Source organism: Coregonus clupeaformis, unplaced genomic scaffold (assembly GCF_020615455.1).
Source record: "Coregonus clupeaformis isolate EN_2021a unplaced genomic scaffold, ASM2061545v1 scaf1094, whole genome shotgun sequence".
NCBI lineage: Eukaryota > Metazoa > Chordata > Actinopteri > Salmoniformes > Salmonidae > Coregonus > Coregonus clupeaformis.
The window spans coordinates 39,583-52,776 of record NW_025534548.1 but is presented as its reverse complement, the minus strand read 5'-3'; positions in this window follow the sequence as shown (position 1 = coordinate 52,776).

Genomic DNA, 13,194 nt, shown 5'->3' with positions numbered 1-13,194 from the left:
CTCTCTGTCACTGTGAGGAGTATTGACAACATGTACCATATCTCTACTACTGTCAGTCACAGTGAGGAGTAATGACAGCATGTACCCAATCTCTACTACGGTCAGTCACTGTGAGGATTAATGACAGCATGTACCCTATCTCTACTACGGTCAGTCACTGTTAGGAGGAATGACAACATGTACCCTATCTCTACTACGGTCAGTCACTGTGAGGATTAATGACAGCATGTACCCTATCTCTACTACAGTCAGTCACTGTAAGGAGTAATGACAACATGTACCCAATCTCTACTACGGTCAGTCACTGTGAGGATTAATGACAGCATGTACCCTATCTCTACTACTCTCAGTCACTGTGAGGAGTAATGACAACATGTACCCTATCTTTACTACTCTCAGTCACTGTGAGTAGTAATGACAACATGTACCCTATCTCTACCACGGTCAGTCACTGTGAGGATTAATGACAGCACTTACCCTATCTCTACTACTGTCAGTCACTGTGAGGATTAATGACATCATGTACCCGATCTCTACTACGGTCAGTCACTGTGAGGAGTAATGACAACATGTACCCTATCTCTACTACAGTCAGTCACTGTGAGGATTAATGACAGCATGTACCAGATCTCTACTACTGTCAGTCACTGTGAGGAGTAATGACAGCATGTACCCTATCTCTACTACTGTCAGTCACTGTGAGGATTAATGACATCATGTACCCGATCTCTACTACGGTCAGTCACTGTGAGGAATAATGACAGCATGTACCCAATCTCTACTACTGTCAGTCACTGTGAGGATTAAAGACAGCATGAACCCGATCTCTACTACGGTCAGTCACTGTGAGGAGTAATGACAACATGTACCATATCTCTACTACGGTCAGTCACTGTGAGGATTAATGACAGCATGTACCCGATCTCTACTACTGTCAGTCACTGTGAGGATTAATGACAGCATGTACCCTATCTCTACTACTGTCAGTCACTGTGAGGATTAATGACAGCATGTACCCGATCTCTACTATGGTCAGTCAATGTGAGAAGTAATGACAGCATGTACCCAATCTCTACTACTGTCAGTTACTGTGAGGATTAATGACAGCATGTACCCGATCTCTACTACGGTCAGTCACTGTGAGGAGTAATGACAGCATGTACCCAATCTCTACTACTGTCAGTTACTGTTAGGAGGAATGACAACATGTACCCTATCTCTACTACGGTCAGTCACTGTGAGGATTAATGACAGCATGTACCCGATCTCTACTACTGTCAGTCACTGTGAGGAGTAATGACAGCATGTACCCTATCTCTACTACTGTCAGTCACTGTGAGGAGTAATGACAGCATGTACCCGATCTCTACTTCTCCGACAGGGGCGGATTACCCTCAAACATTGACCCTGTTTCATCCAAAATGGCAGGCTGGGACAGCTATGACATTTCTGCCTTTAAAATACTCTACAGCAGGGGTTGGCAACATGTGGCCCGCGGGCCAAAACCGTCCCACAATATATATTTTTTGCCCCCCTTTTGCACTACACTATGGCATCTCCCAGCACCTCCCATCTATTCCCAGCACCTCCCAGCACCTCCCAGCTCCTCCCAGCACCTTCCAGCACCTTCCAGCACCTCCCATCATATCCCAGCTCTTCCCAGCTCTTCCCAGCACCTCTCAGCACCTCCTAGCTCTTCCCAGATCTTCCCAGCTCCTCCCAGCTCCTCCCACTAGAGAAAAGTAAAATAAGTCAAGTGTGTTGATGTTCACTCAGGGTTGATGTTCACTCAGGGTTGTTCACTCAGGGTTGTTCACTCAGGGTTGTTCACTCAAGGGTTGTTCACTCAGGGTTGCATTTTGACACCAAAAGGGAGGAGGCAGAACCTTTTCAACAGAGTGCATAGGAACCGGTGGTTTATGGAGTGCCTTTAACAGAGTTGCCGGTTCAGCACTGGGTTAATGATAAAACACACTTCCCCTTGCTCTGGCCCTGCATGCACTTTCCAGTCAGTCACGGACACGCTACAAGGATCCAGGAGGCAACGCTCAGCTGCCCCGCTCTTTGATGTTAGCACATATTTCCAGGAGAAAAGCGGCCCCTGAGTCAGTTAAGAACTTGAGGACAAAAAAGAAAAAGAAAAGGGTCCCCAGAGTGTTCCCAGAAGCCCCAGCGGTAAACGAGGAGACATGGCGGGAGCGACCAGGAAAACAGGAAAGTCTGTTGGTGTTTTGACAGGTCGAAGATGTAGGGCAAGCATGCACAACCAAAAGTATTTGGCGGGGATATTTGAAATCCTTTCGCTTCCTTTCCAAGACGGACCCCGCCTTCTCCACTTGTCATGAGTCCAATTTTCTGTGAAACATTCTAAAACACTCCCAAAGAACTTGGCACAGGCTGACTTTAGTATGGGAAAGCACTTAAGGTGATCTGTTCATGTCTATCATTCGCTAGCCATTCTCACCACGCCTTTTTAATACGTCTGGGCCTGAGAATGGGCTTTAGGAGCGCTCAGAGGGGGGAAGCACAAACTAGCTATCTGAAATGGTACTCCACACAGGGGGAAAGCTGAGAGGAGAGGGGGTGTTTGTATTCAGGGCATGTCAGCTTCAGAGGGGCTTCTCAGGTAGCAGTGATTACTATGCATAGATTTTTCCTCCTATAAAACAGCCAGCATGGTTCATTTCACAGATAGGGATCTTAATAGACTGAGCGCAATATGACAACATGGCGCACGCATATCAATGTCAGCCCCCGCACACTGGTTGTGTGACACGTTGCCCCACTTAGTGACAGATTTGCGAGTCAACTGACAGAGTCTGAGACTGCAGCACCGCGCAAAGCAATGGAAGGACACAAAAGAGAAATAAATGGTGCTGAAATTATTTAGAGGCATTTAAAATATTCATGTCACTTTCCATGTAGTCTATGAGAAAATACCACATCGCAAACAGCTATTTCCTGATTGGGTATAGTTAAGGAGGTATGACATCTACTTTTTGAAATTTGCTAAATGCTAAAAGCAGACCTCCACCCAATATTATAGAGAAAGCATGGCACCTGCTATAGCTTGCTAACCAAGACCACATTGATTTTTTAATTAGTCATCTAGAGTCACACAGAAGCAGAACAGTCCAAAAAAATTCCAACAAGCCTGCCTCTGTTAAGTAGCTCACTCAGACTTGGCCAGCCAGCACAGCCACCTGTAGAGCAAATCAATTCATCCTGCACAGACAGACGTGCAGACAGAATTAATTTAGAGAGTAGAGTTTGAAAGGAGAAGGAGCCGCTGGGTGACAGCATGTCCCCCAGTAACAACACACTGTCACTAACCTTGCAGATCTTACTCTCCTCTGTCTCCTTGCTCCGTCCCTGCTGCTGCTGCGTCCTCCTCTCCTGGTACTCTGACTTGAGTGACAGCTGACAGGAGGAGAGCAGGGGGGATTCTGACCCCCTCAGCTCTGGGGTCCTTGCCATGTATCCCCGTGTGGCAGCGGTCCTGCCCGGGTTGGGGATGGGGAGAGCACTGTGGACCGGCTTGGAGCCCACCGAGGGTTGTCTGAGCTTGGAGGCTACCCCTACCACCGGCATGGTCCGTCACATCCAGAGAGAGAGAGTTCAAAAACGGACAGGAGGAAGGGGTTGAAAAAACAGCGAGAGGAGTTGTTTCCCTCAGTTTCCCACACAAGAGAGAGAAAGAGAGGCGAAACAAGAGCCCAGTGTCTCCTCCTGACGTCTGGCAGAGAAACAGAGGGGAAGGAGAAGATAAAATAAAGAGAGGACTGCCTCTCAGAGAGAAGTCTTGAGAGGGAGAGCAGCCGCAGTCATTCTGTAGTCTACAGCGTGTGGGACTTACAGAAACTGACAAGGTTTCTCCGCCACCGGTTCACTCCTCCTTTCTCTTGCTCCCCCTCCTCCTCTCTGTCAGAGCTCAACCACTCCTCCCTCTCCCTTTCTGTCAGAGCTCCACTACAAAACCAAACAGTCCTCAGGGGCGTGAACTCCTCTGGAAGGTAACCGCCACTCCACCAGTGATTATAGACCTGGCTAACTGCACGTCTCTCTCTCGCTCTCTCTCTCTCTTTCTCTCTCTCTCTCTCTTTCTCTCTGAGCAGCATTCCTCAGCAGCACGTTACTCCCTAGCTCCAACTGTCAAAACAGCTCTCTCCGTAGCCGAGCGCTGATCACTAGAAATAGACACCTCTCACTGGCTGCCTGCATCTGGGGCAGCCCTCATCTTTGATGAAAGAAATAGTAAAAGTTCAATTTAAAAAATAATCTTTATTATCCAGGACATAATCCCCCACACTGAAGCTGTTTGTCTGTTTACTGGGACTATTTTTCATGGCTGAAAGAGTTCTAGGTTTATAAATCGATGCCTTTCACCCTCTTCCTTCTCTCTCCCCCTCTCTCTCTATCCCCTGTGTTGTCTCCACCCTGCTCTAGGATATGGCTTTGGAAAGACAGTCGGCGAGCAGAGGACTGACACCAGTGTTTGGGAGTTGTGGTTTGTGCAGCGAGTGAAAGTGCCGCAGCGGGGGGAAAACTGCTTCTCTGACAGCCAGGCGGACGGTTGTGGCAGAAAAAACGACCTCCTTGCTAATTCCTGTCAAACAAATAATCAGAACATCCAGGGGAATTGAACAGTAAAGTGGCAACTCTGTTTTCTCTGTCAAGAGAATAGAAAAGGAGGGATATTTTTCATTCAGTCTAGTGGTGAAGGAAATGGAGTCATTGATCACTAAACACCATGTACTTTCCTGCTGGCTAAACGCCTCTCTCGACCTAGAGTTTCAACAGCTAGTGGTGAGAAACGGGCAACCCTGAATGCATTTGGAGTTTATTAACTGGACAAAATATGACATGTAACTGTGGCTTTTAACGGCTCCTAGCGTTGTGTGAGACATAAAAGGGAGTGAAAGATTTATATGGAAAGCCTACATCTGGTTCGGTTTAGGGGCTGGGATGTGTGAGAGTAGGGAGGATTACCACGTCACACCAAACCGGAACATTTGAACACTGCACCATCCAATAGAAGACGAGAACTGAAGAAGAGAACTGAGCAGGCTTGTCCTGCAGATTGAACAGGCTCAATGTACAGTAAGCAGCAACCCTGCTTGGCTTGCCTCTGAAGCCAAGCAGGGTTGGTCCTGGTCAGTCCCTGGATGGGAGACCAGATGTTGCTGGAAATGGTGTTGGAGAGCCAGTAGGAGGAACTCTTTCCTCTGGTCAAAAAAAATTATCCCAATGCCCCCAGGGCAGTGATTGGAGACATTGCCCTGTGTAGGGTGTCGTCTTTCAGATGGGACGTTAAAAGGGTGCCCTGACTCTCTGTGGTCACTATAGATCCCATGGCAGTTATTGTAAGAGTAGGGGTGTTAACTCTGGAGTCCTGGCTAAATTCCCAATCTGGCCCTCATACCATCATTGCCACCTAATCATCCCCAGGTTCCAATTGGCTCATTCATCCACCCTCCTCTCCCCTGTAACTATTCCCCAGGTTGTTGCTGTAAATGAGAATGTGTTCTCAGTCAACTTGCCTGGTAAATTAAAGGTTAAATAAATAAAAAGCATTATAGCTAGTAGCTAGTAGTCAAAGCAATCCTCAGTTCTCTGTTCCACTCAAACCATTATCCAACAAAGAACAGCTGGTATTTTTTATTGGTAAATTTACAAACATATATTATGATAAATAGACTTGAAACTTGTATCTCATTATGGTAAGTGGTGAAATAAGTATAGCCAGTTATAATTGTAATGGCTTAGCAGATAATAACAAAAGAAGAACAATATTTACATGGAAACTGGTTACAAATGACGGAGTCACCCATGATTCACCAAATGATATTTTGAAGGAGGAAGCAAAGTACTTTAAGCATCGGTTTTCGTTTCAGTCACCTCCATCTCCTCTAACTGAAGCTATTTGTAGGGATTATTTTTCTATTGATAATGTAAAATTAACAGCCATACAGAAAGACTCATGTGAAGGTGAAATTACAGAGGAGGAACTTCTGGATGCAATTAAAGACTTTAAGTCCGGGAAAACTCCAGGGTTGGATGGCATAGCAGTCGAGGTATACCAAACCTTTTTTGATATACTCAGAGGACCGTTATTAGCATGTTTTAACCACTCCTATGTAAATGGTAGATTATCAGACACTCAAGAAGAAGGTCTGATTTCATTATTACTGAAACAGGATACAAGTGGGAAATATAAAGATCCAGTCCATTTAAAAAATTGGAGGCCCCTTACACTTCAGTGTTGTGATGCAAAAATTATATCAAAATGTATAGCGCATATAATTAAAAAGGTATTGTCGGACATTATTCATTCCAATCAGACAGGTTTTTTACATGGACGATACATTGGAGATAATATAAGGCAAGTACTGGAAACAATAGAACACTATGAAAAATCTGGGAAACCAGGCCTGCTATTCATAGCAGACTTTGAAAAGACATTTGATAAAGTACGACTGGAGTTTATATATAAATGCCTAGAGCATTTCAATTTTGGAGAATCTCTTATAAAATGGGTTAAAATCATATATAGTAACCATTGGTGTAAAATAGTAAATAATGGCTATTTCTCCTAAAGTTTTAAACTGTCAAGAGGAGTAAAACAAGGTTGTCCACTATCAGCATATCTATTTATGATGGCCATCGAAATGTTAGCTATTAAAATCAGATCCAACAATAATATCAAGGGATTAGAAATCCAGGGCTTAAAAACAAAGGTGTCATTGTACGCTGATGATTCATGTTTTCTTTTAAATCCACAACTTTAATCCCTCCACAGCCTCATAGAGGATCTAGATACATTTTCTAACCTTCTCTGGATTACAACCAAATTATGATAAATGTACTATATTACATTTACATTACATTTTAGTCATTTAGCAGACGCTCTTATCCAGAGCGACTTACAGTTAGTGAGTGCATACATTCTTTTTTTCATACCGGCCCCCCATGGGAATCGAACCCACAACCCTGGCATTGCAAACGCCATCCCTGCCGGCCAAACCCTCCCCTACCTTGGACGACGCTGGGCCAATTGTGCGCCGCCCCATGTCTCCCGGTCGCGGCCGGCTACGACAGAGCCTGGATTCGAACCAGGATCTCTAGTGGCACAGTATTGGATCACGTATTGGATCACTAAAAAATAAAAAATTTACATTACCATGTAGTTTACCAATAAAATGGTCTGATGGTGATGTGGATATACTCAGAATACATATCCCAAAGAAAATAAATAATCTCACTCCAAAACATTTTAATAGAAAGGTAGCAAAAATAGATAAGATCTTGCTACCATGGAAAGGTAAATACCTGTCTATTTGTGGAAAAATCACCCTGATGAACCCTTTAGTATTATCCCAGTTTACCTATTTGCTTTTGGTCTTGCCTACGCCTAGCGAACAGTTTTTGAAATTATTTGAGAAAAAAATATTCAATTTTATTTGGAACGGCAAGCCAGACAAAATTAAACGGGCCTATTTATATAATGAATATGAATTCGGAGGACAGAAATTATTAAATATTAAAGCATTAGACCTATCACTAAAAGCTTCAGTCATACAAAAGTTATACTTAAATCCGAACTGGTTCTCTAGCAAATTTGTAAGATTGTCTCACCCCATGTTCAAGAATGGCCTTTTTCCCTTTATTCAGATTACAACCTCTCACTTTCAGTTATTTGAAAAGGAAATCATCTCCCAAATATCACTATTTCTAAAACTGGCCATAGAAAGTTGGTCGCTATTTCAATTTAATCCTCCAGAAACAACAGAACAAGTAATGCAACAAATATTGTGGTTAAACTGAAATATACTAAATGATAAAAAAACATTCTTTTTTGAAAAAAATAAAATATTTAAAAGGTATAATCTTCGTAAATGATATCATAGGTAGGACTGGTGGAGTTACAGTGGGGAGAACAAGTATTTGATACACTGCCAATTTTGCAGGTTTTCCTACTTACAAAGCATGTAGAGGTCTGTAATTTTTATCATAGGTACACTTCAACTGTGAGAGACGGAATATAAAACAAAAATCCAGAAAATCACATTGTATGATTTTTAAGTAATGAATTTGAATTTTATTGCATGACATAAGTATTTGATACATCAGAAAAGCAGAACATAATATTTGGTACAGAAACCTTTGTTTGCAATTACAGAGATCATACATTTCCTGTAGGTCTTGACCAGGTTTGCACACATTGCAGCAGGGATTTTGGCCCACTCCTCCATACAGACCTTCTCCAGATCCTTCAGGTTTCGGGGCTGTCGCTGGGCAATACGGACTTTCAGCTCCCTCCAAAGATGTTCTATTGGCTTCAGGTCTGGAGACTGGCTAGGCCACTCCAGGACCTTGAGATGCTTCTTATGGAGCCACTCCTTAGTTGCCCTGGCTGTGTGTTTCGGGTCGTTGTCAAGCTGGAAGATCCAGCCACGACCCATCTTCAATGCTCTTACTGAGGGAAGGAGGTTGTTGGCCAAGATCTCGCGATACATGGCCCCATCCATCCTTCCCTCAATACGGTGCAGTCGTCCTGTCCCCTTTGCAGAAAAGCATCCCCAAAGAATGATGTTTCCACCTCCATGCTTCACGGTTGGGATGGTGTTCTTGGGGTTGTACTCATCCTTCTTCTTCCTCCAAACACGGCGAGTGGAGTTTAGACCAAAAAGCTCTATTTTTGTTTCATCAGACCACATGACCTTCTCCCATTCCTCCTCTGGATCATCCAGATGGTCATTGGCAAACTTCAGACGGGCCTGGACATGCGCTGGCTTGAGCAGGGGGACCTTGCGTGTGCTGCAGGATTTTAATCCATGATGCATTAGTGTGTTACTAATGGTTTTCTTTGAGACTGTGGTCCCAGCTCTCTTCAGGTCATTGACTAGGTCCTGCCGTGTAGTTCTGGGCTGATCCCTCACCTTCCTCATGATCATTGATGCCCCACGAGTTGAGATGTTGCATGGAGCCCCAGACTGAGGGTGATTGACCGTCATCTTGAACTTCCATTTTCTAATAATTGCACCAACAGTTGTTGCCTTCTCACCAAGCTGCTTGCCTATTGTCCTGTAGCCCATCCCAGCCTTGTGCAGGTCTACAATTTTATCCCTGATGTCCTTACACAGCTCTCTGGTCTTGGCCATTGTGGAGAGGTTGGAGTCTGTTTGATTGAGTGTGTGGACAGCTGTCTTTTATACAGGTAACGAGTTCAAACAGGTGCAGTTAATACAGGTAATGAGTGGAGAACATGAGGGCTTCTTAAAGAAAAACTAACAGGTCTGTGAGAGCCGGAATTCTTACTGGTTGGTAGGTGATCAAATACTTATGTCATGCAATAAAATGCAAATGAATTACTTAAAAATCATACAATGTGATTTTCTGGATTTTTGTTTTAGATTCCGTCTCTCACAGTTGAAGTGTACCTATGATAAAAATTACAGACCTCTACATGCTTTGTAAGTAGGAAAACCTGTAAAATCAGCAGTGTATCAAATACTTGTTCTCCCCACTGTATGTCGTACATGCAGCTAACAAAAAAATATAGAAATGTCTGATCTAGCCAAAATTACAACCAAATTATTGCAGCATTACTGCAAAAATGGAAGAGGAAAGTGGAAGGAGGAAAAAGTAAGGAACTTGTCTGTCGGCCCTGCATTGAAGAACATAATTGGTTAAAGAAAATTGTGATGAATAAAAAAGTATACCAGCAAAATAGTTTTTGACGTACCGATTCCATGGCATAGTGTTTATGAACTGATAGGCAAAACGACGCCGGATTCAAAACTTAGAATCTTTCAATTTAAATTATTATACAAAATTCTTGCTACCAATATAATGTTATTTATATGGGGGATACAATCTTCCCAGCGCTGCAGATTTTGCTGTGAAGAGACAGAATCATTAGATCATTTGTTTTGGTACTGTCCATTGCAATATTTACCTGGAGCTCACCCTGCAGATAGCACTACTGGGTGATCTGAAAAGCCATAGTCAATCGATCAATAATATACTAATACTTTTAGCAAAATTTTTTATTTTCAATTAACAATCTGTAGAAACAATGAGAATAGAAGGGTTCAGAACTTTTGTGAAAATTCGCAGTACAGTTGAAAAATATATGGCAAATAGAAATTCAATATGGATGGTGTTAACAGATAGATGGGAGGTGTTGAATGGAGCTGAAGGATGGGACTAATAACAACTAACAACAACTAATAACAACAAGATAAGTAATGTAAAGCATACTGTGTCCATAATAAGTATATACAGTGAGGGAAAAAAGTATTTGATCCCCTGCTGATTTTGTACGTTTGCCCACTGACAAAGACATGATCAGTCTATAATTTTAATGGTAGGTTTATTTGAACAGTGGGAGACAGAATAACAACAACAAAATCCAGAAAAACGCATGTCAAAAATGTTATAAGTTGATTTGCATTTTAATGAGGGAAATAAGTATTTGACCCCTCTGCATAACATGACTTAGTACTTGGTGGCAAAACCCTTGTTGGCAATCACAGAGGTCAGACGTTTCTTATAGTTGGCCACCAGGTTTGCACACATCTCAGGAGGGATTTTGTCCCACTCCTCTTTGCAGATCTTCTCCAAGTCATTAAGGTTTCGAGGCTGACGTTTGGCAACTCGAACCTTCAGCTCCCTCCACAGATTTTCTATGGGATTAAGGTCTGGAGACTGGCTAGGCCACTCCAGGACCTTAATGTGCTTCTTCTTGAGCCACTCTTTTGTTGCCTTGGCTGTGTGTTTTGGGTCATTGTCATGCTGGAATACCCAATCCACGACCCATTTTCAATGCCCTGGCTGAGGGAAGGAGGTTCTCACCCAAGATTTGACGGTACATGGCCCTGTCCATCGTCCCTTTGATGCGGTGAAGTTGTCCTGTCCCCTTAGCAGAAAAACACCCCCAAAGCATAATGTTTCCACCTCCATGTTTGACGGTGGGGATGGTGTTCTTGGGGTCATAGGCAGCATTCCTCCTCCTCCAAACACGGTGAGTTGAGTTGATGCCAATGAGCTCAATTTTGGTCTCATCTGACCACAACACTTTCACCCAGTTCTCCTCTGAATCATTCAGATGTTCATTGGCAAACTTCAGACGGGCCTGTATATGTGCTTTCTTGAGCAGGGGGACCTTGCGGGCGCTGCAGGATTTCAGTCCTTCACGGCGTAGTGTGTTACCAATTGTTTTCTTGGTGACTATGGTCCCAGCTGCCTTGAGATCATTGACAAGACCCTCCCGTGTTGTTCTGGGCTGATTCCTCGCCGTTCTCATGAACATTGCAACTCCACGAGGTGAGATCTTGCATGGAGCCCCAGGCCGAGGGAGATTGACAGTTCTTTTGTGTTTCTTCCATTTGCGAATAATCGCACCAACTGTTGTCACCTTCTCACCAAGCTGCTTGGCGATGGTCTTGTAGCCCATTCCAGCCTTGTGTAGGTCTACAATCTTGTCCCTGACATCCTTGGAGAGCTCTTTGGTCTTTGCAATGGTGGAGAGTTTGGAATCTGATTGATTGATTGCTTCTGTGGACAGGTGTCTTTTATACAGGTAACAAACTGAGATTAGGAGCACTCCCTTTAAGAGTGTGCTCCTAATCTCAGCTCGTTACCTGTATAAAAGACACCTGGGTGCCAGAAATCTTTCTGATTGAGAGGGGGTCAAATACTTATTTCCCTCATTAAAATGCAAATACATTTATAACATTTTTGACATGCGTTTTTCTGGAATTTTTTTTGTTATTCTGTCTCTCACTGTTCAAATAAACCTACCATAAAAATTATAGACTGATCATTTCTTTGTCAGTGGGCAAACATACAAAATCAGCAGAGGATCAAATACTTTTTTCCCCTCACTGTAGGTTATAGGTTGAGAGCTTTTGTGAAAGAGCACAGTTAGAAACATATGGCATATAGAAGCAAACCGGATGGACATCATGAAAATGATCGGAGAGTTTGAGGGTAGAGGAAGTTCAGGAGTAAAAACAAACAAAATATAATTATTGTAAAATTGACTGTGTCCATAAAAAGTATATGTTATGTAAAATCTGGAAGTAGAGGCCTAAGCGTTGTTGTTCACTAGTTTACTCCAATTAGGGATGGGGTCGTGGGGTTGGAAAGTAATAAAGGGAAATATATTTTTTTAAAGGATATTTGTATATATATACAGTGGGGGAAAAAAGTATTTAGTCAGCCACCAAGTGTGCAAGTTCTCCCACTTAAAAAGATGAGAGAGGCCTGTACATTTCATCATAGGTACACGTCAACTATGACAGACAAAATGAGGAAAAAAATCCAGAAAATCACATTGTAGGATTTTTAATGAATTTATTTGCAAATTATGGTGGAAAATAAGTATTTGGTCAATAACAAAAGTTTCTCAATACTTTGTTATATACCCTTTGTTGGCAATGACACAGGTCAAACGTTTTCTGTAAGTCTTCACAAGGTTTTCACACACTGTTGCTGGTATTTTGGCCCATTCCTCCATGCAGATCTCCTCTAGAGCAGTGATGTTTTGGGGCTGTCGCTGGGCAACATGGACTTTCAACTCCCTCCAAAGATTTTCTATGGGGTTGAGATCTGGAGACTGGCTAGGCCACTCCAGGACCTTGAAATGCTTCTTACGAAGCCACTCCTTCGTTGCCCAGGCGGTGTGTTTGGGATCATTGTCATGCTGAAAGACCCAGCCACGTTTCATCTTCAATGGCCTTGCTGATGGAAGGAGGTTTTCACTCAAAATCTCACGATACATGGCCCCATTCATTCTTTCCTTTACACGGATCAGTCGTCCTGGTCCCTTTGCAGAAAAACAGCCCCAAAGCATGATGTTTCCACCCCCATGCTTCATAGTAGGTATGGTATTCTTTGGATGCAACTCAGCATTTTTTGTCCTCCAAACACGACGAGTTGAGTTTTTTACCAAAAAGTTATATTTTGGTTTCATCTGACCATATGACATTCTCCCAATCCTCTTCTGGATCATCCAAATGCACTCTAGCAAACTTCAGACGGGCCTGGACATGTACTGGCTTAAGCAGGGGGACACGTCTGGCACTGCAGGATTTGAGTCCCTGGCGGCGTAGTGTGTTACTGATGGTAGGCTTTGTTACTTTGGTCCCAGCTCTCTGCAGGTCATTCACTAGGTCCCCCCGTGTGGTT